General features: G+C 60.8%; 1 protein-coding gene across 3 annotated transcripts in view; it reads left to right on the top strand.

Moving 5' to 3' along the window:
- The first annotated feature begins 55 nt into the window (after positions 1-55).
- BCL9L (BCL9 like) overlaps positions 56-23,209 on the top strand; it is a 68,411-nt gene continuing 45,257 nt past the window's right edge. The window contains exon 1 of one of the 3 annotated variants that reach the window (XM_063355015.1): positions 56-2,628. The gene's annotated coding sequence lies outside the window, so the exon portion shown is untranslated. Of the gene's footprint in view, positions 2,629-20,075; positions 20,172-23,209 lie in introns of those variants that run through there. The other 2 variants (XM_063355013.1, XM_063355014.1) reach the window with 2 other exon arrangements.

The following is a 23,209-nucleotide window of genomic DNA, read 5'->3' as shown; positions in this document are numbered from 1 at the left end:
TGGCCGCCTTGGCCACGCGGGCACATTGCTGGCTCATCCTGTCGTCCACCAACAGGTTTTGTTTCTTCGACTGTATCTTTCATACATGGCCCCGGCCTAATCTGCGCCAGGTATTTCGAATGAAGCCACGTGGTTTGTGCTATTGCGGGGGCTGCAGTACACCCTCCCCCTGTGCGCCCACCCCTCTTCTGCTCGGGGGGCAGGGGAGGGGGGTGGCACGGCTGGAAACGGAGTGGCCTCAAATCAAAATCCAAGCCCTGGCTTAGCACCAGCGGACAATCAGGTTCCAGACTCTCTACGTCTGTTGACCACGTTGTAGGAGGACACAGGTTGTGCTCGTAGCGGAGGGGTACGTCGGGGACCTGGTGGCAGTCTGTCACAGGGAGATGGACAGAAAGAGGCCGGTTTTGGCAATTGCTGGCAAAGAGTGCGCCACGACGTTAGCGTCGTGATGTCGGGAGAGTCTCAGCTGAAAAGTGAATTCCCTGCCCCCTTGCACCAAAGGTCTGGCTTCCAGCGATGTAGGTTTTCTTCTGCGTGATGAAAGGAAATGCTTCTCCCCGCCGCAGGCGTGCTCTGCAGTGCTGCGGGCCAAATGTTCCTCCACTGCTTGCTGCTGCTGTTCTCACCCTTGCGTATCCGCGTCTTTTGAGACGGGCTGTTGAAAAATAAGCCAGACACCGAACGCAGCTTCTCTTGAAAAGGTAACTTTGAAAGGGCAGAGAAGGAGCCGGCATGCTCAGTTTTGCCTCTTGAATACAAGCAGGACGGTAGTTTGTACCGTATGCGCTTGCTGGGCATTTCACAACTGTCAAGCCAGTATGGCTTGGCTTTCGCTACACGCAAAAGACTACAGTCGCCTTTCCCACCCCTGTGTGACAAAGTTCAGTCGTTAGCGGAGCCGATGTGCTCCCCGTCGGGTTCCTCAGGTGTGCGCAGGACCTGCTCGTTGGCTGCTTTCCTCAAAAACGTCGGCGCACGCCCCAGCCAAAATCCCTTCCCCTTCCTGAAACTGGAGCCCGGTGTTTGACTAGAGATGTGCTGCAAACAATCCAGCTACTACAGTTTAATAATTTACCACGTATCACTCGACCTGTCGCACCACAAAGCAGCTTTCCCCTTCCTATCTGGAGCGAAACTCTCGCGCGGTGGGGTGTGCATCAGCTGAGGCAGAGTAATTCATTAAGCCGGTGATTATCTGCAGGCACCCTCAACTGACGCCTCACCTACCCACATAACCTTTGGTACTCCAACGATAAACTCGCACAAGAGGGCGAGCCTGGATGCACTTTTGTTAATGATCTTAGAACTGCGTAAGTATTTTTGGGGGGGGGAAAGAGGTCCTGCGGCAGCTAGACCCTGCATGCGGATGAAGCATCTTGCCCTGCTCGCTCTTCAGCCAGGCTTCGGAAGAGCAAGCAGGGCAACGTGCGAGGCACCGATGGAGGGGGGGAGGGAAAGGCAGCAGGATATTTGGGGATGGAGTTGTCCCTGGGAAGGATGTGGGTCTCTGTGCCGCTTTCCAGGAGCATCCCGGCAGAGGATGACTGGAGCCAGAGGCTCGGCCACAAGAGGCCGTGTGAGCCGGCGTTTTGCAGGCAGCGATTGAATTCACCTGTAGCTGGTTCAGAGCCGGTGCCCCCGACTCAGGTGGGGGGTTTCCACCAGCAAAAGCTGCTCCAGAGCAATGAGGGAGATGAGAAACAGCTGCCGACCTGCCCCGGCCGCCTGCAGCTCACTAGAGAGTCCCTTCTGCCGTCTTCCTCCAGGTCCCTCTGACCTCAGAGAAGGCTGTACCTGTCTGTGGAGCTGGTGAGTAACAGGAGGCGAGGGGAGGGATAGGTTATAACTCAATATAATATAATACGATATAGTGCTCCCCCCAGAGAAGCCCTGAACAGCTGCACTTAGGCCCTCCCCAAAAAAAGATGTGAGAAGAGCTTGTCAATGTTTGCTGCCTGTGCTGCGGGGGTGGAAGGCGTTCCCCCGTGGGATAGTGTTTACTTCTTCCTGGTGGGGATTTGAGGCGCTGCTCTCGTACGAACGGGGAAAGCCGGGAAACGAGCCCCGTGGTCTGCCCAGTGCGTGCAGGGAAGCTAGCGAAGCCGGGAGCAGAAGCGTTGGTTTCCAGCTTAAAGCCTAAGAATGTTTTAAATATATAGAGTTGCAACCGCAGACCTTCCCCTGAAGTCCGGGAAAAGACTAAAAGGCCTCAGTTTTGCCTTTGGCTGTTGAGTTGCCGAATCCTAGCCCCATCGGTTTGTATCCTGTGTGTTCTGGGTGAAGCATCGTAACCCCTGAGCTCTGCCTTGCTGCCCCTGCTTTCCCAGGGGAGAGGGATCTCCGGCGGACTGATAGAGCCAGGTTGCCTGAGGCTGCCGATTCCTTGCGCCCTATGGTTTAACCAGCAGCTCACGCTTGTCTCCTAAAGCCATCTCGTTTCCTGGTCCCCCTCTAGCTTTGGAAGGTGAAACAGGAGTTGGAAGGGAACGTGCTGACACGTGCTGAAGGCCAAAGTAGCCAGCATCGCTATCTGCATCATGAACGGAGCTGAAAATGTAGCGAGGCGACAAGCTGGAGGTGTCTTGGCTCGGGACGGCTGGATTCTTCAAAGCCAGCTCTTCTCAGGTGAGCGTTACCGGCGCGGAAGCCAATTGATGGTGTGGTTTTACTGCAAACTGCTCTCACCTACTCCCACGCACATCGTAACCACCACAATCCCAGGGAAGCTTTGTAAGGATGCGGTTTGGGTCGGGGGGCAAGCGCAGTTCTCTTTCCTTGCTGATTCCCGACTCTTGGTGGTTTAGGTTAAGACTTGTTTGCAAATCAAGACAGAAAAGACATTTCAGATTTGAGACGTAACTGCGAGCGTGCTCAGTTGCTTCTCAGGGTGTGTGACTTTTGGGTGTGCGTGGATGTCTTCGGTCAGGCTTTCACCTTCGTGTGTCTGCTGAACGTGCTGTGCGAGGTCTCCTCGGCAAGCCAGAGAACCTGGAGTTGCTCCTGGTTCTGGAAGATGTTGGATTTGAGCTCGCTCTCCCCTGAAAGAGGGGGCAGCTCTATGACTTGGCTTCTGGCTCCGGCTTGTTGCTCGCGTCTGGCTTGAACGGCTCTTGTGTTCCACAGCCCCCGGAAGCTCTGACTTTGTTCGGAATGACATCCGCTTGTCCGTGGTGATAGGAGGGTATTGCCTCTTGTCTTGGCTTCCCTCAGGTGTTGGTGGTTGTAGAGAAACAAGCTCGGCGGGCTTGGGGGACTGGGCTTGTGAACACCGGTCATGCCAGTCAACTGTGTTCTTTCTCTGTTTCTGCGGTAGAACAGAGATTAATTTCCAGTGAATTAACTGGTACTTTTCCCCATCTTCCTCGTACGCGGTGTACGGTAGGCGCCTGCCGTGTGCTCGCGCGGTGCCGCTCCTGCTGGGTTGGCATTGCTCCGACTCCCCGTGCTGCAGCGATGGCTGACGCTGTGACTACAATAGAGAAAGAGCTCCCAGGCTTGGCACGGGCCAGCGTTAAGACCAGACCCTTCCGTTAAAGGCGAGGCGGTGGGGAAAGCAGGGGCGGGCGGGGGAAGACGAGGCAGGGAGGGGGCTGGGGGGGGTCAGTCGCTCCATCGGCACCGGACGGGGGGCTGCATCAGGGCGCCCGGTGAATCCCGCATGTGCCTGGCTCTACCTCTGTTGGTACCATAGGCAGACGCTGCTGCTGCCATCGTAGCTGCTCGTGGCCTCCTCGGGACATGAGGACTTGATGTGTACTTGATGAGTATCGCAGCCTTTTTTATTAGCCGTATTCTATTCGCTCTGAACAGATATGCCATTTTTCTGGTGGGGGAAAGGCGGCCTCTTACCCCCCACATCCTCAAATTCTGTGAAGTTGCAGTAAAAGAGCTGAACTCGGGTCTCTGCCCCTCCTCCCTGATTTTTAAAACCACTTCAAAGGTGAGCTGGCGGACGATTGAAGCGACCGGTTCTGCCGGGCTCGCCGCCGCTCACCTTTCGTGCCGCTCCCCCGCGGAACAAAGCGCGGCGCTTCCCTTTGATTTCCCCCTTTGAAAGCCATAGGGGACAGAGTCTGAAACGCTCCGCAAGTTTTTTGGCGACTCTGCTCCGGTACCTTCCTGAAGCACCGGGTGGATGAGGACAGGGCTCCAGGGAGGAGACCTCGCTCGCGGCTAAATTAGCCCTTGGCGCGGGGTGGCCGATGGGATGCTTCATCCCTCCCGGATGCCGCAGCCGGCATCCCCTGGGTTTGCAGGGAGGGCGAAGCAACGCTCGCAGTGAAGGGATGAAGGAGCCGCAGAGCATCTCGGCGTCGGTGACTTTGACCCACACGAAACGGGGGTCCCCGCGCCCGATCTGGCTGCTCCTCACTGGCACTACGTGCCACCTCCTGGCTCAGCCGCTGCCCGAGGGAGGCGTCTGCCCCGCTCTCCACTCTGCACGCTTTCTGCCAAGAAGAGATGGCACGCGGCGGAGCGGAGCACGTGCTGCCAGCCCCCTCCCGGGTGGGAAGGGGAAAAGGAAAGCAGCGAGCGCGCGTGCTGCAGCCAGTGCCCAAGGCACGCGGGCTGCTGCTGTCTCTGCAGGGAACGCTTCTTGTCAGGAGAGCGGGGCTGGCTGGGCGGGAGGGTGGGAGAGCAGGGCTTGGCTTCGTGGTGTGAGTTTCCATACCCTCTTCTGTGCCATCGGGGCTCGAGGCGTTTGCAAAGCTGTAACGCGTGAGGCTGTCGCCGTCAGGCAGCGATGGCGATGCAGCCCGTCCCGGCGTCGTGTGAGGGGGGAGAAGACCGCTTCGTACTGAGTCAACAGCCCCACCTGCGTGTCCCAGGGCTCTCTCATCGAAATACAAACGGCGCTTGTCTCTGCTAAGCTCTGGAGATGACAAGATTGCAGCAGGGCGGCTGCACGGCCAGCACGTGCCGTGTTTAGTGAGGAGAGACGCAGGTCGTGGCTGCGAAGCTCGGAAACAGCGGGATGCTGACTTGGTGCAGGCAGCGGCGGTAATAAAGCAGTAGGAACTGGTCGTGTTGAAGGAAGTACCAGATGACAGACTTGGGCTAAGGTTAATAAATCTGATCTCTGTTATTCTAGCGAGACTCTCCATGTTTTATAGCCAGTGTTGCTTTTGTGTGTGCTGCGGAGCTGCAGAATCGAGAGGAAACCTCTTGCCTGCTGGGTCAGGGCCAGGCTGGATGCCTGTACGTGGCATCCTACAGGACAGCGCCGAAACATCCCAACACGTTAGTGTGTGTGTGCGTGCGCGCGTCCACCCCTCAGCCCCCCTGGGCGCGAGACCCGATGCTGGAATCACACCGAGCTGCTTACAGCAGGATGAGCCGCGTGTCGGGGCACGAGCCTCCGCGTAAGACCAGCCTCCTCATCCTGCCAGCGGAGGGTCGCCACGGTCGGGAGGACCACATCGCTGAAAGTTTAGTCTAAAAAAAACCCCTTTTTGTTTTACTGCTGCTCGAAACAGGGATGTTGTGTCTTTAAGGCACCCCCTTCCCACTCCCCTAATACCTCAAGGCCTCGAGTGGTTCTGGAGGAGAGGATCAGTGCAGGAGTTTAAGGCATCTTTCCCTGCCCTGCTGCACTGCTCACTTGCTGCTCCGAAGGCTGTGCTTTGCCGTTTCCATGGAAACCATTAGTTGCTAAGCAACTGGAGCATCATCTGCGCTGAGCCCTCGCATCTAATTATCCCATCACAGTGGCTGAGAGGGGCTGGGGGGGGATTAACTCCTCTACCATGGCAGATCCATTGACAACACTCTAGTCGCATTTAAAGGGACATCGTCTCCCTTCTGCAGCACTAATCGACACCCTCTTGCTCGGGCAATTACTTGGTTTTCCGGTGCCGTTGGGCTGTGGGGAGGGACGCGGGGTTCTGCGAGCAGCAGAGACCCCGGCTGTGCTCGTGGCGTGTTCGCCGCCCGTGCGCGGAGCTCTGCCGTGAGCTCCTCTTTCTGCCCGAGCCGTGCGTGACGCGCTTTGCTGTGCGTTTGGCTCACGCCGTCCTTGCCTTGCAGACTCTGTCTGGGCCGTACTTCCAGTCCTTCCTATATCGCCTGTGCGCCGCGAGCGCCTTGGTGCTGCCCTTCTGTTATTGTCTGTGTCCCAAGAGCCTGATGTCATGTCTGCTCTGTGAAGTATTGCTAATCCTTCACAACTCGGCAGTGGAAGAGGCGGGCAGCTCGCTGCCTTCGGTCTGCCTGCAAGCTAAAGCAAACATCGCATAGCTCCATACCCAGTTCGGTATTTCCTTGCTGTTTGCTGCCAGGAGGGCTAGAGGCTAAGTCTTCGAGGAGCACTGAAAGTCTAAAGTGGAAAGTAACACCTAAGGAAAATCTCGTTTCCCGGACCTCTGTGAGTGGACAAAGCCACCAGCTGAATGGCGAGTTCTGAACATTCAGCTAAAATAGTTGGCCTGAGAGCTGACTCCGAGGTTGCAAATCCAAGGCTGATGTTGCGCAGGACCCGGTCTCCCCGCCGTGATAGATTGCACCTGGGTGACGTTCCCGGACTCGTGAGGAGAGCGGTAGCAGTTTGAGTTACCTTCAGACAAACGCCTGAGCTTCACGAAAGCCCGACTGCACCCAGGTCCCTGCTTGAGTAAATTCTGTCAGCTTCTTGCCTGCTCCCGTCTGGCTGGATAGGGGAGAATTTCTCAGTTTCCCCTTTCTCCTAGGAAATGGATGCTTTGTGATTTACTGAGGCTTTTCTAGTGGCTGGATCAGGGGCGATAGGGAGGTTTGTTAGAAACTTTTCCCATTTTTTTGACTGCGTGGGTCTGTGAACCAGCTGAGCGTTACCGCAGAGCTCCCTAGCAGTGTTTGCTGTGTCTCGTCTAAATGGTGAGGACAGAGCTGCTTCAGCAGGAGGGTGGCCCATCCTTACCTTTGAAAAGGAAGGGTGTCCCTAATACCTCCCCGATTTGTCTTTGTTTCTGTGTCCATCCTTGAATTGTAATGTCTTTCGCTGCAGCCAAAGCCTGCAGGCACCATCCCGCCCTGGCAATATGTCGTGCCAACCTGTTAGCAGCGCCTCCGCCCCTCTCCTTGGAGCGGGACCAGGGCACGCGGCTCTCCGCAGACTGAGTGACCGGGGGCTCGGCGGGATGGGGCAGCTTGGGAAGATGGAGCAGGTGCCCCCCGCCGTGCTCTCGGGGTAGAGGGATGATGATGATTGTTATTAGAGCTCTTGTAATGAGCTCGGGGAGGGGCAGGTGGAGGAGAGAGACATATTTTGTCATGAAAACGGGAAATGTAATTAAAGTCCACATGTTAATTAAGAGCTGGAGGGGAGAAGTGGATGGATTTGTGCCTGAAGTCTCATTGGCGTTGGCAGTTGGGCGCTTTGCATAATGCTAATAGACGAGGAAGGAAGGTTTTGGAGGAGAAGCATGGAAGACGGAAGCGTTGCGCAGAGGTTCCTGTGGCTTGGAGAGGAGCATACAGCGTAAAGGAAAAGCTTTGTTTTCCCCAGCCGAGGTTGGGAAGCCGAAAAGAGGAACGGTGTCCACAGCCTTTCTTCGCTTTTGGTCCTTTGGCCGTGTTGAGGCTGACGGGAAGGTGGTCCAGGCCCGCTAACCCGAACGTGGTCCACCTGCCTGGGCGCCTCCCTGTCCCCTGCATGGGCATTTCCAGTCCCCCAAGCGTGTCAGACCGGCACGTTCCTTCTTTCAAAAGAAGTGGATGCGCGAGAGTTCCTGAGCTCTGCCCCGTTGACAGTGGGCATCCCAGCCGACCCTGAGTCCCGTGCAGCTCCCGAGACGGAAAGTGAGACCATCTCTTAGCTCCACGCAGATCACGGCAGCTGAAACCTGCTCATCTGCCCCTCTGGAAATGTGCGAGAATGTTAATCAGGCGTGGGTCCCTGGTGGTTTCAGATGCTCTAATAAGGAATTTTATGCTTGCCTTTTACTCGCGGGTCAGGAGTCAACGAGGTTACAGCTCTGCTGCCGTGACAGGCTGGTGAATGTCAGGGCAGGTTTAACGGGAGGATCTCGTAGGTTTGGATCTCGGACTCCTTTGACGCATACGACAGATCTGCGGAAACGCATTGGGAAACGATACCCGGGCTGTTCGTAGCGGGGTATTACTCTATTTAACATGCGGACCCTCCGCTCCTTCATCTGTGCCTGTACCCCATTGCCGTGGGCCTGGGGAAGGGAAAGGGAGCTGACGCACCACACGGGGACGGGGTGGAAATGAGTAAAGGGGAGTCCGACGTATCTGCTTCCAGGAGGGTATTGCAAAATCTGAGGGTATTGCAAAATCAGGCCGTGTCTGTGAGAAAAGAGGGTGGTGGTCCCTGCGCGCGTGATGCTGTTTGCGGGAGTAGAGGATGACTCTGCTTCCTCACAAAAGTGAGAAGAAGGTAGTCTGCGCGCAGAAATCAAGGGAGCTGTTCAAAACGCAGTTTGCCATGTGTTGTGGGCTCGCAGGGATGGGGAGAAGCAAACGTGCAAGCCTCTGACTCACGCGCGAGGTCCCAGAGTCAGGAAGGAGTAATCTAAAAGCTGCTTGAGCCATGTGCGGAATGTTAATGAGGAGGCAGCGCTCACAAAATGCTGCAGCCTGGCTCCTGCCGCCCAGCGTCGCTCCCGGGGCGGCTGCTCCCCCGAAAAGAGCAAAAGGGCTCGTGCCAGCAGAGCCTGAGGACCTGAGCTGCTGCGGCTCGGGAGCTTGCCGAGCAGAGGGGTTGGCGTCCCTCCACGCGCTGGGTGAAACGCTCCCTTCGCACCTGCGGGTTTCTGGGTGGAGAACGATCCCCTCTGTTTGAGCAGAGTGTGGCACCGGGCAGAACCGGGGCAAAACTCACGGAAGAGCATCGCAGCTCTCGTCCACAGGGCACGATGCATTTGGCTTGTAAATTGTCCACGTCTGTCCCGGTGGATGGACACCGTGCTGGGGCAGTGCAGGTAACTGCAGGCACGCAGCGGTTGGGTGGGACACAGAAGACATTTCGGTGAGGGAGGGAATTTAGGAAGACAGAAAGTCACTGCCTAAGCTGGAATTTGGCCAGGCCGCCGAACGGAGCAACCCGGCTTGCAGAAAACGTCGAGGGGTTTCTACCGGCTTGTTTGAAATACGGTGCTCGAGGTATCGCAGTTCCTGCCGCGGCTGCCTGCGTGGGGGCTTCCCGGCTCTCGGACGGCCAGCAGCGTTTGCGGTTTGCTCCCCGACCTGGGAGTGGAACTGGGGAATGTCCCACTCCATCCGCCTGGTTATTCTGCATCCTTGCTCTTCTGCTTCACTCGTGCCCTCTTCTCTTTTGCTTTTCTTTTCGCTTCCTTTTGGCATCTCGGGGCTTAGAGCGTTTCCAAGAAGAACTGAAGTTAGAAGAGCAGCAGCTGAGGAAGCTTGCCAAATGCTCTACATCGGTTGACAGCTCTTCTCAAAACCAGATGGTTACTAATTAAAGGGAGTCAAGTGAGGAGGCTACGTTGGCCTGCCTTTTTTTTTTTTTTTCTCTCTCCTTTTTTTCCTTCTTCCTCTGAAGAAAAGATTTCACGACCTTGGAGGAAGACCGTCTTCCCCTGTTTGCAGGGATGTCCTCTTCCAGAGCTCGTAGTCTGTGGTGATCCCGGTGGTATCTGCTGGGTGCAGGATCTTTGTGAAGAAGCAGGGTCACCATTTGCCCTAAGCCCAAGGTAGCTGCCGTGGGAGGTAGGACAGAAAGCGGTTGTAAAAAGAAAGCACAAAGCAGGAGAGGAATTGGAAGTACTGGCAAGAGCCCTTCTCCCAGATCTTCTGTGGGACCTTTCCTTGGAGCCTCACGTTGGCAGCAGAAACAAGCCCGACGTTGTCGTGCCGCCCTTTTGCCGAGTCCTGGCGTCCCTGGGGAACTTGTCCGTGTTCCTCAGCCTGCTGTGCCTTTCACGCAGAGGAGCACTCTAAACACAGTGGCTCTTGGGCACGTGGGCTGCTCCACGCGGCTGTTCTTCATGGTGCCGGGAGCTGGGTGGCTGGGAAGATGAAGGGCAAGCACAGCATGTTTCTCTCTTTATTTTCAAGAACATTTGGTTTCTAGAGCCAATCTTAACAGATGCACTGTCAACGCTTAACGGTTCAACCTCATGTGGAAGAACTGTGTATGAGGGAAAATGTATTGGCAGTAACAAACACCTCCCACTCAAATTCATGTCCAAGAAAAGCGTAGCAGCTTTGTCTGAATTCCCTTCCAGAGCTGTGGTCCTCCACAGGCTCCCCTTGCTGAGATCTTGCTCCTTCCTCCTGTTGGCATCACCGCTGCATGGCTGGACTTTGGGGGACTTGAGCCGGCGCGCCTGGTCGTTCCTTCCACACACACTTGCCGACAGGAACGCACTTTGGTACTATAGGCCTGACAATTTCGCTGTTGGATCATGCCTGAGAGTTTCGGAGATGATCCGAGCCCTGCTCTGGGCAGTCCTGCGTCATGCTGTTCGCTCCGTTTTCTTTCCGTGCTGTGGGGACACAAGTGCTCCTTTTGTGCCAGACTTTGAGAGCCCCTTGGGCAGGACCCGCTCCACGTATTGCAGAGCGAAAACAGGGATCTCAGACCTCGCTCCCCTTTTGAATGGAGGAAGCTGCATTGAGGGCCTGAATCAAAGGCCGCCTCCACACTTTGTGCCAGATGCGGTACAGCCCCCCCGGAGATGGCTTGCCTGCTTCCAGTTGGACATCGTGCCTTTCTTGAAACCTGGGCTCTGGTTAGGGACAACCAGCGGGTTACGTGGGGCCGGTTCAGCGTTCTGACGGGGTGTTACCGTCCTGGGGATGTCCTGGGGGGACAGGTGGGGATGTCCCTCTACCCATCCCCGGATCAGGCCGAGGTGCAGCTTTCTCTGCCGGGTTTGTGCGGGAGCCGCGGCACCGCCTGCGGCTCCTCGTGCTGCCGGCGCTGCAGAGCAGAGGCGGGCAGAGGAGGTCCCTTCGCCCTCGGGGGCTCCTCTTCTCGGTGGGTCCCTGCAGGTTGGAGAGTGCTGACCTGGGCTCTGTCCTTTTGTGTCCCTGGCAGCGCCGCGCGAACCCACATCTGCAGGGTGCTGCTGAAGCATCCTCTCCCCGTCCCGAAATAGGCGCGCCCGTCTCCAAAAGGGCTCCAGCGCAGCAGATCCGCGTGTCCCTCCCGTGCCCCCCCCCAACCCTGGCACTCCGCGGCGCAGCGAGGGCGGCTGCGGGCTCGCTGTGAGGTCAAGCCGGATCCAGGCAGCCGATCTCTGTCTTTGAGGAGATAAAACAGAGCAGAAAAGAAGTAGCAAACCCCCAGGAGATGCTTTTGGGCCTTAACCCCTTCCAGGCTGGGAAGCACCACTGGAGAGGGCGTGCGGCGAGCAGGCTCGGTGGTGCCGGGAGAGACGGGTCTAGGGAGCAGCTGGGGGGCTGGAGTCCTTGCTCAGGCTGGAACAGGGGGCTCTGCCGCTGTTGGGCGTGCTGGCTTAAATCCGTCTGATGCCGGTTGCTGTGCTTCTCCTGCCTCTGTTGAAGGCCGCCTTGATTTCACTGCATTCGCTCTGCAAAGCCGGAGTCCTTGCTGGAATGTCACGGAGGAGCGCTCTGCTTCCCCTGTGGGTGGAGGAGCATAAATCTTGGGTCTCGTGAGTTACTTCTCTGTGGATTTTATATGTTTTTTTTTAATGTTCAGGGCATTTTTGAGCCTCCTCCTCATTTATGGTTAAGATGTCAGACAGTGAAAGTAATATACCGCATCAATCATAGGGAGACTGCTCTGCTCCGGGGAAAGTTTCTGGGCTGGGAGCGGTGGGACTCCCTCCGTGAGCCCTGTCGTGCCGCGGGGACCTCGCCTCGCCGGGTGACTCCGGAGCAGAGCGAGGGGCCGTACGGGGAGCTCCGGGCGGGTGAGGTGAGGAGGGGGTTCGGCCCTGGGGCACACGGCGCAGCCTGGCTGGGCTGGCGGATGCAACTGCTTCGTTCGTCCCTCCCTGTTCATCCCCTTGATAATCCGATTTACGTTCCCTTTTCTTCCCCTGGATCCTGCTGTTACCATGGGAACTATGTTCACAGTTGCATTTCATTGGCTTCTGGAAAAACTCCTTTTTGCCTTTCCCCCCTGTTTCTCGCCCCTTTTCCAGCTTGGACTCGGAGCTGTGGCTGTCAGAGGATGGGGAAGCTTGCAGGGCTTCGGCTAACAGGGATGAAGGCAGGAGGAGTTGGGGGAATACAGCAAGACCGTTAGGGACTGGCTGAAGTAATTCTGCTTCTGTGGTCTTTAGCGTGGCCTTTCCTGCGTCCCGCAGCTCTGAAAGGGGGTCCTGGACACCCTCAGGTCCCCAAGGGTCTCTCCCGCTTCGAGTCTGCCGTTGTCTCGGGTGGCCTGGGAAGGTACACACTGTGCTCTTCGTTATAGCTGAGGGATTTTCCTGCCCGTTTCTGCAAAGACCAGGCTGGCGTCGCGAGTGCTGTATGGTTGAGAGACAGTAAGGGAGGAGAGGCTGCTCCAGGCTCTTGCGCTGTCACCTTCTTGCTGCTTTTTGCTTTGTCCGGGAAAATTGGGCTTCAGCCTGGTAGATTGAGGGCGTGTGCGGAAAATCACAATTGCAATGCTGCATCTTAACGAATTGCCACTTGTTGGCTTCTTTGTTCCTTAAGTAACTGCGCCTTGGTGTTTGCAAGCCTATTTGCTTGAATGGGGAGAGCAGCTGCATTCGAAGGAGGAAGGGGCAGTGGCCGGGGGGAGACGTTCCCCAAGCCCCCTCTGTCACTCTGGCCCACGTGCGGTGGGGCTGGCAGCTGGGCTGCTTCGCCCTCACCGCTCTTCCTCACCCCGTCAGGTCACACTGCTGGAGACCCAGCAGGGCTTTGGCAGCCTCCCTCCACCCCTGCCCCTCTACACCTGGCTCCTGCCTCTGGTTTTGTCCTGGCCGAGCACCTTGGCATCCATCCGACCTCGATACCTGTGGCCGGGCCAACCCCTGCATTTGGTGTCCCGGCACACGCAACTCTCCTGCAGCCCCTCGCGTTCCTGACACCTGCCAGAGGACTCTGTTGCTCGGTTCTCGGTGTCCACACCGCATAAGTGGCGGTTGTAAAGTGCGTTACGGTGCCTGTTACGCAGATATTCAAGAAGGGCTGTTGGCGTGGTTTAATGGTTCAGGTGCCGGCTGTAAGCCGCTGGCGCGGGGATGGAGGGTGCGTTCCTACGAGGATGTATCACGCGCTGCGGAAATCCATTTCCTCACTTCTGCGCCTGGATGTTAAAGCTCCGTTCGGCATTTTCCACCGGAGCCACAGTTTCTCCCTTTCCCTCTTAATTGAAACATCCCCTTGTGCTACGTGCACACGCCGCCATTCTCCCGGGCGCAGCCCTGCGTCTCCTTCGCATCACCGTAGGGAGAAAACAGGGTGACTGCGATACGGCGACGTGTTTCCCGGCGTTTCGCCCCGGTGCGTGGCAGCGCGGGGAGCCGGGGGCCAAGCCGGGCTGCGGGGGGAGCGGGGGCCCGGGGAAGGCCCCCTCTGCCGCTCCTCTCTGCGGGGACGCCCCGCTCCGCCCGCCGGGGACCCGCCGCTCCCGGCAGCCCGCACGGTGCGCCGCCAGGGGGCGCCGCCGCGCCCCGCCCCGCCCCGCCCCGGCCGGGGGGGCTGGAGCGGGGGGACCCCGCGTCCCGCGGAGCCTCCGGCGGGCGGGGAGGGGGCGTCGGAGCCGCGGGAAGCGGCGCCGCAGGAGGGTGGGGTGGGAGGGGACCCTCAAAGGCCACCGGGTCCGGCCCCCCCGCCGTGGGCGCGGGCGCCTCAGAGCCCCGTCCAGCCTGAGTGCTTCCAGCGAGGGGGCGTCTCCCACCTCCGCGGGCAACCTGGGCCAGGGGCTCGCCGCCCTCGCAGTGAAGAATTTCTTCCTCGGATCTCACCTCAGTCTCCCCTCTGTCAGTGGAAAACCCTTCCCCCTCGTCCCATGGCTCCCCTCCTGCTCCAGAGTCCCTCCCCAGCTTTCCTGGAGCCCCTTGAGGGGCTGGAAGGGGCTGGAAGGTCTCCCCGGAGCCTTCTCTTCTCCAGGCTGAACCCCCCCAGCTCTCCCAGCCTGTCCCACAGCAGAGGGGCTCCAGCCTCTGATCATTTGCACGCGTGTTTTGGGAGATCGGGTCATAGATGAGCAAGGGCTGGATGAAAACCGAGGGAGCAGAGGCGGGAGAGCAGCCTGAGCACGCAAGTAGAGCCTGTGGCTTTCCTCAGACGGTCACCCTCCCCGCAGCACGCAGGACAGATGGTTGGATTAGATGATGTGAAAGGTCCCTTCCAACCTGGGCAATTCCATGATTCTGTGACAGAAGGGTCTGACCCAGCAGCTGAGTGTCAGTGCAGGGGCATCAGCCCCGTGTGCCGGGCTGACCCCCCGCTCCTCTGCAGAGCGGGTCAGCCCCCGAGACGCCGGGGGAGAGGCCTTTCCCCCAGCTAGGGCTCTGCCTGGCTGAGGCGTTCGCACACCGAGGTGCAATGTGAGTGTCTCAGGGATGGAGACGGCCTGTGCGGGGATGGGGGCAGCAAGTGCTGGTCCAGGCTACTGGCAACACGAGTCCTTGTCGTGCTGGCAGATGGCGCAAGGCAGCAGCTCGCTAACTTTTCCTGTTATGACCCCATTTACAGAGCGGTGACTTCAAGTGACCCCAAATACTAATAGAGACATTGAATAAAATTGAATTTGTGTCAGGCGCGTGACCTCCCTGAGAACTGTCCTGATCTCTGCGCTGACACAGGTCTGCAGTGACCGGGCCTCCAGGAGCCCTCTGGAGACGAAGGTACCGAGTAAATAAATCAAAGGGAGGGATTGCTCCGCTCCTCGTTCCACCCGACTGTAAGACTGTAGTAGCAGGGACAGCCAAAGCTGTTCCGTCGCCTTCTTGACTCTCGTTATCCCTGGCGCGATGGGGGGCCGGAGCGGCGTCAGCAGCGGTGCGCGGGGCTGGCACCCCTGTGCCGCGCTCCCTGCCTGCTGCCGGTGGTTCCGCGTGCCCGTGGAAAGCGCCTCCGCCCCGGCACCGTCTCCGCCACCCGCCACCGGCGCGTAGGCGTGAAGGTTTGCCCGCCTGCGAGGCGCGCTCGCCCGCGTGCGGGGCACATGCCGAGGGGCCGCGATGGCCGGCAGGGACCAGAGGGGCGCGGACCGGGGGGCCCGCTTGCCCGGAGCCGGGATCGCCTGCAGCCGGCCGGGACGGCTCGGGGAGGGGGGAGCGGGGGGAGCGGGACCCCGCCGCCCCCGGCCCGGCCCGCCCCGCCCGCCCGCGCTCCCGGCGAGGGCTCTGCTGGCTTTGTGTCGCCGCGGCGCTGCCGCTCCAGCGCCAGCGCTGCCTGCTCAGTTTTTCCAAACCCGCACTCGGGAGAAGGCGCCGTATCAGGATAAGAGTCCTCCCCCCCCGCACCCCTCCCCAGTCCCCTCCCCGGCCGGCCCCGGCCCCGGGTGGCGGTGGGAGGCGCCGGATCCGCATTTATCGCGCCGGTGGCCTCGCGAAACGCCTTAACCCCTTGCGCCCCGCAGGCGCCGGGCTCTGCCCCGCTGGCAGCGGCCGGGGGGGGCTCCGGCTCTGCTGGCCCTGCCCGGTGGCGGGGGCTGAAGCCCCCTCCGGTACACCCCCGCCTTTTCGGGGTCTGCTGCTCAGCAGGGGCCGCCCTGGGTGGCAGCGACGCGCCCAGGACAGCAAAGCAAACGCCTTTTGCAGGGCTCCGGGCAGCGAGCTGCCCAAATTCGGCTGGAGCGTGTGGCAGAGGCTGCCCGAGGCCGGGCTGCTGTGGCAGGAGTGAAGCTCATCTCCTGCGCCAGCGTCCCAGCGGCGTCAGGGCTTCGTGGGCCCTGGGGTGGCTGCAGCGGGCACCAGAGGCGGTGGGAGGGTGAGGACGGCGTTCAGAGCCAGAAGGGAAGAAGGCTCGAAGAGCCATGTCGTGCCTGCGCCCGTGCAGGCGTTACGAGCGCGTCTGACGCTGTGGGAATAGCGCGTAGGATCGCGAGCCTCGGCGTCTTTGTGATCCTGGAAACGAGTCAGGAGTTTGTCTTTGCTAGATGATGGTGTGGCAGCCGTGCTGTGGCTGCAACGGCACGTTTCCATTTGGGAAGAGGACAGCTCAGCTTGATTAAATTCTCCGGTACTCCGGCGCAGGCCGTGTTTTGCCCTTAGGACTGCAGCATAGGAAAATCCCAGTGTACGGAGCGGGGCTGGGGCCTGGCTCTGGTGTGAGGACGCTGAGCAGGAGACCGCGGCTGACCGGCTGCCTCGCGCCACGTGTTGTCTTCGCGCTCCCCAGTTTCTTCTGGCTGCGGCAGGTGACTGGCCTTGGCCTGCCGGAGATGAGATGGTTAATAAGTTAGCGTGAAGGAATCGGGCTGGGATCCCATTTGAAAGGTGCGGAGAAGCCAAGCTGGGCGCTCCTGGTTCTGCCCAGGTCCATCTGGCCCGCGGGACAGGCTGCCCGGGCGGTGGCAGAGGTGGCGCAGGCTCCTCGCAGCTGCCTGCTGCTGGCGCCTGCCCTGCTCAAACTCCGACGAGCGCGCGATGAGGGAGCCCATTCTTCCCCGGCTGGCGGCGGGGCTGGGCACAGATCTGGGGCCTCTCCTGGCTTGGCTTTTTTCCCCTTTCCCTGAGCGACGGCTTTGTGGTACCATCAAAACAGAGGTGGGATTGAGACCTTGTGGCGCAGCCCGAGGGAGGTGGAGGCGCGGCAGGGGCTTGCGAGGCTGTGGGGTAGGATCCGTGCCAGCGTCTGAGGGGAGAAGAGGGCGCTGCGGCCAGGAGTCTGTGTCGGCATGGGCAGGACCGAGGGTAGCACGGGGAGAGCTGAAAAGACGTTTTTAGGCCAGAGTCTACCTCTGCAGCAGTAATGGAGCCTCTTCCATTTCCGCACTGGACCTTTGCCTCTCTGGGGTGAGTCTGTGTGGCAGGTCTGTGGATTTAACGCCGCCAGCTCCCTGCTCTGCACCCTGTGGATCAGCAAAGCGAAGGGCTGCTCCCAAAACAGGCGCTTCACAGCGCCGGGCTCGCTTCCTTCATCCCAGTTCATCTGCGCGCTTCCATCTCTGGGGCCTCTGCTGGGGGTTGGTCTGGGACTGGAGTGAGCCACTGGGGAACCGCTTTGCGAAGAGGCAGCTCCAGCTAACTGTGAGTCACATCATTAATTCCAGTATAGTTAATTGGACCTAATTAATCATATTCATAAGTGTAACGAGGGCCTTGCCCACAGGGGTCTCGCGAAGGTCTGAGCTTGAGGCTGGCGTTCTGCAGCGGCGATGGGAGCGAACAAGTCCCAGAGCCTCGCAGGTGGCTTGGGACCCGGCTTCCGTGTACTCCAGACATCCTCATCGGCAAAAGCGCAAAGGGATGAGGCCAATCCTTCCGACCCTGTATCCCAGTATCCTCCGCATCCCACAGAAGTAGAACATGCCAGGCGCTTCTGGATGGCTGCTCCCAGTTCTGGGCTGGAGTCGTGGTCACAGATGGCTCCCCCTCGGTCCTTGACTAGTTTGGAAGGGGGACTTTAGATTTCCTGGGCGTATGTTTTGTGGCCCAAAGGCAAGGAAAGCCCCGCGCAAGGGAGGGTCGGGTAACAGCCAGTCTGGGCACCCCGGCCAGGGGCTTGCCGATGCATCGATGTACGAGGCAGCTCCTGGGATGAGCTGCTGCTGTCGTCGTGGTGGTGTTGGCAGAGGGAGGCTTTGAGGAGCTCCGAGGACTCTGCTTCCCCGTCTCCACCCCTCCCTGTCTCTCCTAGCGTGGGCGTAATGATAGAGGAGGGAAGGGGAGACTGGGAGTCGGAGTCAAGTGTAGGGAGGGCAGCTAGCCCGGCAGATGTTAATTAAAGACAGAGGCTCAGCGCTGAGCCGGCAGCGGCTGGTCCTCCCGCTGACCTTTCCCAGTCTCACTCTGCCACTTTCATGTGCGCAGGCTGGGAGAGATGCGAGGGGCTGTGATGTAGAAAGCCCAGGAGGCCGCGGGGAAGGAGCTGGGGGGAGAGGCAGCTGGAGGGCCTGGAGGAGGAGAGGTGGCTCCGCACGTCCCCTCAGCACCCGATGTGGCTGGAGGGAAGGAGCTGCCAGCCTGCCCCTGGCACCCAGCTGTTGTGCCAGACAGCGGTAGCTGGGCACCGGTTTTAACTCACTGCGCCGGTGCGTGCCGTCTGCAGGGACATGAGCCCAGTGCTGCTACTGGGAAGGATGAAAGCGCGAAACTATGTCACTGCTTGCTGATGAGGCGCTCGGGAGCTCACCGGGGAGGCGGGGAGCTGCATGGCCTCGCTGCGCCCCGGTCCCTGGGAGGGGTCCATCGGGGTATGGTTGTGGGGCTGGTGTGAGCAAACGATGCTCGATGCTGCCCTCTGCAAAGGCGTCCCCAGTGACTGCCCACCCGCGCAGCCTGCGGGCCCCCGAGGGAAAACCCAGGGCATCCGTCCCTCCCGTCCGCTCCAGCCTTGGCTGCTTTCCCTGGGCACTTCTGCAGACAGGCAAAGCCACCCTGTGCTAGGGGCAAAGATGTGCCTTCAAAGAAGAACGTCCATCCTTTCTGTCCGGGTTTGGGAGCAGCCAGCGTGTTTCTGCCCTCCCTCCCTGCTGCCTCTGGCACCTCTGCTCCCTGGGGGCGGGAGGGCTTCCTTGCCCCGAGCCAGGGGAGGGCGGGTGACCGTGGTCCCCGGAGTCCGGCCCTGGTGATGGCTGTGGGAGCGCAAGGTGTGCTTCCATTTGCAGTCAGGGCTGTCGCTTCCCATCAGTGGAGATGGATCGCTTGTCCCTGCATCCCCTTTAGCTCTGCAATGCTCAGAGATGCTGCCGAGTGGTCCCTGCCTCCAGCCCTCTCCTCCCAGCCCACCCCTGAGCAGTTAGTGCACTGCAGACAGGAAGGTGACACATCCTGGTTAGGATGCTGCTGGCATCATCCAGAAGCGGGTGGACCGGCTTAATAGCCTGATGTGCGTGTGCACTTGTGCGGCTCCCTTCTGCCTGCCAGGGGGAGGGAGCGGGCACGGAGCGCGGGCAGCCAGCGAGCCAGCTGCGTCCTCTCCCAGCTGCATCCAGCAGCAGCCCCCGAGGTGGGTGGGGGGCTCCTGCCGCCCAGCTGGAGCTAATGGTGTATTTGGGGTGGAGGCCGTTTCCACCTGAGCCTGCGCCCGGCTGTCCCCAGCCCACTCGCTCCCTGCCCCGCTCTGGGGTCTCCCCTGCCTCTCCCGTCGCCCCCGCCCCGGCGTAGCGCTGAGCAGAGGCCGTTGCTCAGGGGAAGAAGGCGGTTAACGCGTGGAAAACTTGTTAGTAAAGACAGCATCGCGCTGCCCGTCCCGGGCGTGGGGACCGGCCGCTCCGCGTCCGGCGTGTCGGCTCATGGAGGCGCGGCAGAGAGGGGCTCAGGTGTGGGGTCTTCCCCCCGGCGCGGCCAGGCCCAAGAGCGGGATAGGCAGGGGGGCGGCAGGGGCCGAACCGGAGGCTCCGGAGCTTCACCTCGGGTGATGGAGCCGGGCGGGGAGATGCCGGGCGGGAGAAGCCCCGGTGCCGTCGCGGGACGCGGTTCTGCCGCGACGGGCGACGCGGGGACCCGCGGGCGGCTGCGCGACGCTGGCGTCCCCGGCCGGCCGCCGGCGGGGAGGCGGCCTCGGCCCTTCGGGGGGCCGGCGGCGGCCCGGGGCGAGCGGCGGCGGCCGGTGCTGGTCCCCGTCAGGCCGCTGGGCGGCCGGCGCGGCGGCGGCGGTGAATCAGCGCGCGGGGCTTTTATTTTGACAGGGCAGCGCCTGGCTCGGCGCTCGGAGGAAAGTGAATGATCCCGTTTCTCCAAATGATTATTCAGGCTCCGGCGGAGAAAGGAGCACTCGGCACGCAGCGCCTCGCCCCCCGCCACGGCGTCCCCGCCCGCGCCCGCCCCGCCGCGCCCGCCGGCACCGCAGCCCGCCGCAGCGCGGGGAAGCCGCCCGCGGCCCGGGGCCGGGCGGGCAGCCGGGGCCCGCCGCCGGACGCCCACCCCCGCCGGCGGGCGCGGGCTGGAGCCGCCGCCGCTGCCGGCGGAAGGAGCGGCGCGGCGGGGCGGGGGGCTCCGCCGGCAGCGCCGCCGCCGGCCCCGGCTCCGCGCCCCGCGGCGGGCGGCCGAGCCATGAGCGCGGCCCGCGCCGCCGGCCCCGCGCCGCCGGCCGGCCCTCAGCAGCCCGCGGAGCCGCGCCGCGCCGCCCCGGCGGGCTCGCCCGGCCTGCCCTGAGCCGCCGCCGAGGTGAGTGCCCCGCCGGCCGCCGCCCCATTGTTCCGCCGCGGGGGGCCCGGGGCTCCGCGCCGCCCCCGCCCCGGGGCTCTCCGCCGGGCGCGTCCCGCCGCGCTGCGGCTCCCGGCGGGCGGCGGGGGGACGGCCCCGGCCCGGCGCTCCCCGGGCGGGTCCGCGCCGTCCCGCCGCCGGCGGGGGCCGCCATGGGCTGTCAGCGCTGCCGCTGCTCCCGCGCCCGTCCCGCACGTCGCCCCCGGCCGCCTTCGCTCGTGCGCTTCGGGGACCGCTCTTCCCCGGCCCTTGTCACCCCTCGCCGCCACCTCGGTGACGCTCCGAGGACCAGCGAGCCTGGAGCGGGGCTCTGCTCTGCGTCCAAGGAACTTGGTCGCGTTCGCCCGGTTTCACCCGGGCCGCTCTGGATTTGGCCAGACGCTGCTGGTGCCGTTAAAGCCCCGGGGAGGATTGGAGCTGGGATTCCTGTAGCCGGGTTCGCCGCCTTTCACGTGGGGGTTTACGCGAAGGTTCCTGTTGGAGCCTGTCCTGAGTGTTGGGGGAGACCTCTCCCCTCTCTGCGCCGTGTCCGACTCCGGGGGCTCCTGGAGGTGAACCAGGCGTGCGGTTGGCTTGGAGGAAAAAGGGGGGAAACACCACACGTACATGCTTCCCCTGCGCACGGAAAGGAGCCCGTGTAACATAACCTTCCCCGCGTTGTATCAGGGACGTGTCTTTAGCAGGTGGTGAACTTGTCCTAGCCCTGCTCTGCTAGCAACCACTTGCTGGAGTAGAAATGTGAGAAGGATGCATATCTGAACACATAAGTAATGCTGCATGACAGGGCAGGCTGCTGTGTTGTTGTGTGCGGCGTCTGCGCGCCTTGGGGGCAGCGCGGTTTGACAGGGTGTCGGGCTGCGGCGTCGCACGGCTGTGTCCGGGCTGCGCCAGGCAAAGGGCTGCCGACAGCGTGGCATGGCACGGAGGACCACCGTGCGCCTCCGCCTGCCGTGCATCCCCGCATCCCCACCGAGCAGGGCTGCAGGAGGCTCTGCCGCGCACTTCCGACCTGCGGGATCCATGCTGCAAACGTGGCTACCACTCGTTATCCAGCCCAAAGGCCGTTTCATGCCAGGCACGCAGCAATGACATGTGGCTCCCGCCAGCCGTCAGTCGCCGGGTCTGTGCGAAGGGATGTGTGTGCGCCTTGTTTTGCTACTTCGGCGGCAGGAGGGATAAGAGAAGTGAGTCACGGAGGAAGTGATTTCCCCAAGGTCGCACGGCGAGTCTGTGGCAGTGCTGAAGCAAGACCTCCTTCGCTCTGGTGCCTGCGATAAGGCTGGCTGCCGCCGCACAGGGGTACATACCGCACACCCAGGGCCGGTACTAGTGCAGAAATCACCAGGTCGACGTCATTGCCCGATTCGCCCTTTCTCCTTGGTAGAAAGATGAGCGAATTGGTGTGCTGTCTTTACAGCAGTTGTCTACTCCATCAGGGACTTTTTCCGGAGCATTCACACCCTAAATGCTCGGAAACCTTTCTGGCTGTTTTTTAACGTGGGTTTTGCCATTTTAGCTGGGCAGACGGTGTGGTTGGTGCCTCCCCACCACCCTGACCTGTACCTCCGTTACCTAGAAAATCCATTTGGTGGTGTTTGGTATTTTCTGTAGCCTAATGTTGTAGGCGTTACTACATCTCCCTACCCCTGAAAGTCCCTTTCCTCTTTCCAGACCCCCCCGCTGGAAAATATAAAACACAGCAGCTGAAGGAAAGCTTGCTCGAAAACTCGAAGCCATAGTTCAGCCAAAGAAAGTGAAATAGTTATGTTTTGTACTTGAAAGCCCTCTGCCTTTTGCCCCTCGCCGTGTTGCTGCCGGAAGGTGGCTCTCTGCCCGCCGTGTGACGGAGGGGACAGACGGCTGGGTGAAGCGGCTGGGCCATCGCAGGCTGGAAGTGCTGAGCTCGGCTGCATCAGGGCAGCTGCCGGGGATGCGCTGGGCTTGCACTTCGGCTCCAGCCAGACTTGAGCCCGTGGAGCTGTGGACCTTGCTTGTGCCAGCTTGGAGTCCCTAGGGTCCAAGCTCAGCTCAGCCTTTGACTTTCCCATCGCATCGTCGACCCTGCTGGCAACACGTCCTCCATATTTGCTGGTTTTGGGGAAAAAACTTTGCTATTTCTTCTCTTCCTTGCTGAAGCGGTGTGAGCCCTCTCCCTCCCAGCCGCGCTTGCTGTGTGGAGGGGTGAGGAAGGCAGCGATAACCAGAGAGGAGGCTCTTGGTTCCCACCGCGGGGAGCACCAGCAGTGTCCCCACCGGTGGCTGTTTCGTCCTGCGTTATACTTCGTAGCTTACCCTGCTCATCTGCCGCTGGCTGCAGAGTCCCAAGTAAAAGACGAGTCCTGGGATGGTTTTCCACGCCCCATCTCTTCTCGGCACGATGTCCGGTTCGGTGTTGACATCGGGACAGCCTTTGCTTCTCGGGGCTGTCTCAGGTGATCGCGTCGGGCTCGGCTGCTGCTAAGAGTGAAACTGTTAAGCCATTGGAGCGCTCGAGGATGCATCTGTGTCCCCCGCGGTCCACATGTGCTCTTGCTGGCACTGGTTGTGTGTTCCAGCAGCTACGATGGGTTTTCAGCTGCTCGGGTCTAACTGTTTCCCGGGGATGGCACAGGCTGGCTTCCAGCCCTTAATTCCTCAGGGCTCCATCCAGTTTTAAGTACCCTGACGGATGGATCTCCCAAGCAGCCTCTTCTGGGGGAGTAAGTCCCCTGTGGAAAAGCACAAGTTTGCTGTTCCTGCGCAAAGGTGCGTTGAGGGTCTGCTGCGCCTGTGAGCCTGCTCCCGCGCTTCTGCTGCTGCGTCCTCCCAGGGATGGTGGCTGTAGCCTGGGCCAGGCAGGAGCCCGGAGCTTGCCCTGCAAATGTCACTTTCCTTCTGCTGTTGCTCTTTTGGCAAAGACCCAGCATCGCGCCGGTGCCCTGGATGAGGGGGAGCACGGGAGAGTTGTGCTAAGTTTGTGACTACTTTGGGCATTTTTAGCAGGAAACGTGGTACGCAGT

This window comes from Chroicocephalus ridibundus, chromosome 18 (assembly GCF_963924245.1).
Source record: "Chroicocephalus ridibundus chromosome 18, bChrRid1.1, whole genome shotgun sequence".
Taxonomy (NCBI): Eukaryota; Metazoa; Chordata; class Aves; order Charadriiformes; family Laridae; genus Chroicocephalus; species Chroicocephalus ridibundus.
The sequence above is the reverse complement of the archived record's forward strand: the minus strand, read 5'-3'. Positions and strand labels throughout refer to the sequence as shown.